The 7,095-nt window shown below is 44.9% G+C and overlaps 1 pseudogene; it reads right to left on the reverse strand.

The window, feature by feature from the left end:
- Positions 1-573: 573 nt before the first annotated feature.
- LOC132234074 (glyceraldehyde-3-phosphate dehydrogenase-like) lies at positions 574-1,777 on the reverse strand (annotated as a pseudogene).
- Between the last annotated feature and the right edge of the window lie 5,318 nt (positions 1,778-7,095).

Below are 7,095 nucleotides of genomic sequence, written 5' to 3' on the forward strand. Positions count from 1 at the left end.
TGACCTTCTTGTTAGCAGTTTTATGACTGAGTTTTCCTCAGAGTTCTGTAAATCTTTACCCAGTTTAGTGTTATGTTTTTAAATTTATCAGAAGCCTATATTTTAGAGTACTTATTAGGGTTTTTTTTCTTGTCAGGTTTTTAAAAAATGAATCTTTGAAGATGAAAAATATTTTTAGGAACATTTTGTTTCTTTTTGCCAAAGCATCAAACAATTGTCTGTAAATGATAAAAAAACAACTTTAAAATAGCCATGTTAGCCGAAACCGGTTTGGCTCAGTGGATAGAGCGTCGGCCTGTGGACTGAAGGGTCCCAGGTTCGATTCCGGTCAAGGGCATGTGCCTCGGTTGCGGGCACATCCCCAGTAGGAGATGTGCAGAGGGCAGCTGATGGATGTTTCTCTCTCATCAATGTTTCTAACTCTCTGTCTCTCTCCCTTCCTCTCTGTAAAAAATCAATAAAATATATTTAAAAAAAATTAAAAAATAAAAAAAAATAGCCATGTTAAAAGGGACTCTCAACAATGAAAGTAATTTATTTTTATTTTTATTTTTTTCTGGGTGCAGTGAACTTTATTGATGGTGCGCAACAAAGTAGGGCTCCCTACGCCCCTCCCCCTCTTCAGGGGTCTGGGGTGGAAACTGGAGGTTAGGAGATTCTCATTGTGTTGGGGGATCGATCTGGGGCCAGGACTCCCCAGCAGCTGAGGGCCCTCTTCCTCTCGCTGGGGCTGGTGGTCCAGGGGGTTCTTACTCCTCGGAGGCCATGGGCACCATCAGGTCCACCACCCTGTTGCTGTAGCCAATTCATTGTCAGACCAGGAAACGAGCTTGACAAAGTGGTCACTGAGGGCAAAGCCAGCACCAGCATCAAAGGTGGAGGAGTGGGTGTCATGTTAAAGTCACAGGAGACCCCCTGCTCCTCAGTACAGCCCAGGATGCCCTTGAGGGGCCCTCTGACGCCTGCTTCACTCCCTTCTTCATGTCACACATTTAGCAGCTTTCTCAGGCGGCAGGTCAGATCGAAAATCAACACTGTGGGTGGGACACGGAAGGCCATGCCAGTGCGCTTCCCTTCAGCTCAGGGATGACCTGGCCCGCAGCCTGGGCAGCGCCGGTAGAAGCAGGGACGATGTTCTGGGCAGCCCCTCGGCCATCACACCGCAGCTTCCCTGAGGGGCCATCCAGGGTCTCCTGGGTGGCGGTGACGGCGTGGACTGTGGTCATGAGTCCCTCCAGGATGCTGAAGCTGTCATGGATGACCTTGGCCAGGGGGGCCAGGCAGTGGGTGGTGCAGGAGGCATTGCTGACAATCTCGAGGGAGTTGTCATACTTGTCATGGCTCACACCCAGCACAAACATGGGGGCAGCCGCAGAAGGGGCAGAGATGACCCTCTTGGCTGCCCCTTCAAGTGAGCCCCGGCCTTCTCCATGGGAGTGAAGACACCACTGACCCCACAACATCCTCAGCACCAGCATCTCCCCATCTGATGTTGGCGGGATCTCGCTCCTGGAAGACGGAGATGGACTTTCCACTGATGACAAGCTTCGCATTCTCAGCCTTGACTGTGCCTTTGAACTTGTATAGAATCATACTGGAACATGTACACCATGCAGTTGGGGTCAATGAACAGGTCATTGATGGTGACAATATCCACTTTGCCAGAGTTAAAAGCAGCCCTGGTGACCAGGCGCCCGATGCGGCCAGATCCGTTCACTCCGACCTCCACCATGGTGTCTGAGGGTGTGACTGCTGGCACAGCGAGGAGGAGAGGCTGTCTGACGAACAGGAGGAGCAGAGAGCCAGGTATTTTTTTTTTTTAATGGCTGTGGTTGAAGAGCTGGTCAATTCGCATACATACATATAAAGAATGCAATTGTCTTAGCTATCGATTCCAACTTTACTTACTTTGACCATCTATAAAACTCTTTTCTCGAGAGGAGAACCAAGATGGCGGCATAGGTTAACGCCGGAGTTTGCTGCTTTGAACAACTACTTCAAAAGTGAAACCAAAAAACGGAAGGGACATCACCCAGAACCACAGGAACGCTGGCTGAGTGGAAGTCCTACAACTAGGAGGAAAGAGAAACGCAAACGGACACTCAGAGGAGGCGCAGTGCTGAAGTCAAATTCTGAGGTGCGGAGTGCGCGCGGAGCGGGCTGGCGGCGGAGGGCGCGGTTGTTGTTTTCAATCGGGAGGGAGTCGCAGACTCTGAGCACCAGATCCGGGCGAGTCTTTAGGGACCCAGACTCAAACGGGAGAAGCGGGACTGTCTGGCTTCGGTCAGAGCGAGTGCAGCTTTCTCTCCGAGCTTTGCAGCGGGTGCTGGGACTCAGAGAGGCAGAGCCCCTTGGGACAGGACTGAGAGCCGCCATAACTGCTCTCTCTGGCCCACCCTGTTGATCCTGTGCGACCCGCCCCGCCCAAGCCCTGCACAGAGGCATTTGCCGGATAGCCTCAGGTAAAGGCTAGATTAGCACCTCCCTAGAGGACAGAAGTTCTCTCACTGCTGACACAGCTGATTCTCATAGCCACTTGGCCTGGAGGTCAAACCCTCCCTGGAATTAGCTACAACAATCAAGATTTATCTATAAGACTGCGAACAAAGACCACTAGGGGGTGCACCAAGGAAGCATAACAAAATGCGGAGACAAAGAAACAGGACAAAATTGTCAATGGAAGAAATAGAGTTCAGAACCACACTTTTAAGGTCTCTCAAGAACTGTTTAGAAGCTGCCGATAAACTTAATGAGATCTACAGGAAAACTAATAAGACCCTCGATCTTATATTGGGGAACCAACTAGAAATTAAGCACACACAGACTGAAATAACGAATATTATACAGACGCCCGACAGCAGACCAGAGGAGCGCAAGAATCAAGTCAATGATTTGAAACGCGAGGAAGCAAAAAACATCCAACCGGAAAAGCAAAATGAAAAAAGAATCCAAAAATGCGAGGATAGTGTAAGGAGCCTCTGGGACAGCTTCAAGCGTACCAACATCAGAATTATAGGGGTGCCAGAAGATGAGAGAGAGCAAGATATTGAAAACCTATTTGAAGAAATAATGACAGAAAACTTCCCCCACCTGGTGAAAGAAATGGACTTACAGGTCCAAGAAGCGCGGAGAACCCCAAACAAAAGGAATCCAAAGAGGACCACACCAAGACACATCATCATTAAAATGCCAAGAGCAAAAGATAAAGAGAGAATCTTAAAAACAGCAAGAGAAAGAAACTCAGTTACCTACAAGGGAATACCCATACGACTGTCAGCTGATTTCTCAACAGAAACTTTGCAGGCCAGAAGGGAGTGGCAAGAAATATTCAAAGTGATGAATACCAAGAACCTACAACCAAGATTACTTTATCCAGCAAAGCTATCATTCAGAATTGAAGGTCAGATAAAGAGCTTCACAGATAAGGAAAAGCTAAAGGAGTTCATCACCACCAAACCAGGATTATATGAAATGCTGAAAGGTATCCTTTAAGAAGAGGAAGAGGAAGAAAAAGGTAAAGATACAAATTATGAACAACAAATATGCATCTATCAACAAGTGAATCTAAGAATCAAGTGAATAAATAATCTGATGAACAGAATGAACTGTTGATTATAATAGAATCAGGGACATAGAAAGGGAATGGACTGACTATTCTTGGGGGGGAAGGGGGTGTGGGAGATGTGGGAAGAGACTGGACAAAAATCGTGCACCTATGGATGAGGACAGTGGGTGGGGAGTGAGGGCGGAGGGTGGGGCGGGAACTGGGAGGAGGGGAGTTATGGGGGGAAAAAAAAAGGAACAAATGTAATAATCTGAACAATAAAGATTTAATTAAAAAAAAATTAAAAAACAAAAAACAAAAAACTCTTTTCTCAAGATCCCTCCTCCATGGACCTCCTGCAGCTTCCACAAAATTTCTGCAACTTATATATAACTTTCAGTTGTCGACAAAAACTGAAAGTTATATATAAGTTGCAGAAATTTTGTGGAAGCTGCAGGAGGTCCATGGACAACAACAATGATTTTACTTTAGGACAAAATTACTCTTCTATTTCTTTTTATACAAAAACAAAAATCCAAAACCAAACCAAACCAAAAACCACCCATATACTTTATATCCTTATTAAAAAAATACATTCTATTTTCCTTTCCCTCAACAACAGTGCATCTCTATACTTTATACCTTTATCTACTGAAAACATGCCCTATTTTTCACATACAGTCATTTCGTTTCATCATTATTTTCTTTTTTAAAAAAATATTTTTATTTCAGAGAGAAAGGGAGAGGGAGAGATAGAAACATCAATGATAAGAGAGAATCATTGATCTGCTGCCTCCTGCACACCCCACACTGGGGATTGAGCCCGGAACCCCAGCATGTGCAGAATTGAACCCAGGACCCTTCAGTCCCCAGACCGACACTCTGTCCACTAAGTCAAACTGGCTAGGGCCTTATTATTTTCTAGTAGTTTTGTAAACACTACAGCTGTTTTACAAATTAATTTTGGCAGGGGTCTACAGTGTGTTTTAAAGATTTTTAAAAATTGATTTTGAGAGAGAGAGAGAGAGAGAGAGAGAGAGAGAGAGAGAGAGAGAGAAACATCAATGTGAGAGCGAATATCAATCAGCTACCTCCTGCACACCCCCTACAGAGGACCAAGCCCACTAACCCCAGCATGTGCCCTGACCAGGAATCAAGCCGGCAACGTTTCTGTGCGTGGAAAGACGCCCAGTCATCTGAGCCTCTCCGCCTTGCCCTTGGCTGGAGCAATGCAGACATAGCCAAGGAATGCCAACAACCCCAGAAGTTAGAAGAGGCACGGAATAGATTCTTTCTCGATCCTCCAGCCCTACCATCACCTTGATTTGGGCCCAGTGATACTGACTTTGGATGTTGGCTTCTAGAACTGTGAGAGAACATATGTGTTGTTATTTTTTAATAAATAAATAAAAGGCCTTGCCTTGGCTGGTATTGCTAAGTGGTTAGAGCGTCAGCTGGAGAACCAAAGGCCACATACCTGGGTTGTAGGTTCCATTCCCGGCCAGGTTGGGGAGCGTGCAGGAGGCAACCAGTCGATGTGTCTTTCTCACACTGAAGTATCTCACTCCCCCTGCCCCACCTTCTTCCCTCCTTTCCACTCTCTAAAAATCGATGGGAAAAAATATCCTCAGGTGAGGATTAAAAAAGGACCTTTTTATTTCCCGCCCCTTCAGTCTCTGTGGACAATGTTATAGTTAGTTCTTAGGTGTTTACATGTTAAAGACATGATAAGAGTTATAACTTTAAGAGACAGAGAAAGACTAAGTGGTTGTTTTTTTTTTAATTTACCAAAATGTTAGAATTTTAGGAATTTTATATAATTTCTAGAACATTTATATGAACAACCTATCAAAATAATCAAAGGTTTAGCATAATTTATTTGACAGTGCTTCCTATGTCATCTAATAGGTCAAATAAGACTGATTGGTTTAACTTCCCCATTTTATAAAGTGAGAGGACAGACACCCAGTTCCTAAGAGTGCGTCCTATGGCAAACCTGTTATTCGTGGTGTTGACCAGCTAAAGTTTGCTAGAAGCCTTCCGTCTGGTGCCGAAGAGCGAGGCACGAGGAGCGAGCTGGGTTCCACTGTGGGGCTCCGAGAGTCCCCAATTCTTCCTGCTTGGTGAAGATTCCACGCACAGATTCTTTGAGGTTATTTCTATCCATCCCATTAAGCTATCAGATGGAATCCCGACACCCAGTGGCTGACCAAACCAGTCCACAGGCACAGGGAGATGCAAGATCAATGTGCTGGCAACTGGGGCAACCGCCCCCTTGGTGGGGAGCCCCTCCCTTGAGGGAAAAACCCCTCTTATCGCAGGTAAAGACATGTGACCTCCGGCTCCTTTTTCTTTTTTTAATAGGTCCAATTTCTCCACACCCTCAACAATACTTGTTTCCTTTCTTAAAAATTATATCCATCCTAGTGGGATAAATCTCAAAACCCGCCACCCACACCCCTCTCAGGCTCTGCTTATCGAGATTGCAGAGCTGCCAATCCAACTAACTGGATATTGATTAAGTTTCTCAAATACTGTGTGCACACTCTCCGCTGCCGCTCTGCCCTGATCTCCTTCTCCCTCTAGGCCGGCGAAGTCCAGCCAGTGTGCCAGCTGAAAACATGCAACAATTGACTGTTTAGTCAGAGGCCTGACCTCTTTTCCTTTAGATCTGTCAACTAAAAAAAATGACAACAGCCAACACAATAATAGCCATCCAATGTGAATAAATCAAAATTATACCTTTTTTTTGGGGGGGGGGGAGTCAGATAAAAAAAATAATTATCTACTTTTTGGTGTGCTGCAGAATTGTAGTAATTAGTTTATGTGAGCCGTGAGATAAAAACGATTGAAAACTGCTGCTCTAGTTGGCTGGTGTTCCTCAGTGGTTATGAACCAGGAGGTCAGGGCACATGCCTGGGTTGTGGGCTTGATCCCCAGTAGGGGGCAGGCAGGAAGCAGCCAATCAATGGTTCTCTCTCATCATTGATGTTTCTATCTTTCCCATTCCCTTCCTCTCTAAAATTAATAAAAATGTTGTAAAAAAAGAAAAAGAAAATCGCTGTTCTAGGTAAGTATCTATATTCATTTTTTATTTATCCTTTCATTGTTTCTATTTGAAAATGTGGGCATATCTATTTGTATTTACTCCCTTTCTCAGATACTGTACCGTATCTGAAACCTGAAAAGGCCCTTGCTGCTTCCCTTAGTCACATTTCAGGAGGATGGACAGATACTCTTCATTCTTTTTCATAGCTGTATTGTAATCTACCGGGTGAGGGCAGCATAATCTATCCCACCATTGATTCAATGTTTGGATTATTTCTTTTTTAAAAATTATGGTGGTCCAGCCAGTGTGGACCCATGAACCAGGAGGTTATGGTTCAATTCCCAGTTAGGGCACATGCCTGGGCTTTGGGCTCAATCCTCAGTAGGGGACAGCCGGTCGATCATGCTCTCTTATCATTGATCCCCTCTCTTCCTCTCTCTGAAATCGATAAAAAATATATTTTAAAAAATTATGGTGAAATATACATAATACAAATTTACCA

The sequence above is a fragment of the Myotis daubentonii genome, chromosome 5 (assembly GCF_963259705.1).
Source record: "Myotis daubentonii chromosome 5, mMyoDau2.1, whole genome shotgun sequence".
NCBI classification, from domain to species: Eukaryota; Metazoa; Chordata; class Mammalia; order Chiroptera; family Vespertilionidae; genus Myotis; species Myotis daubentonii.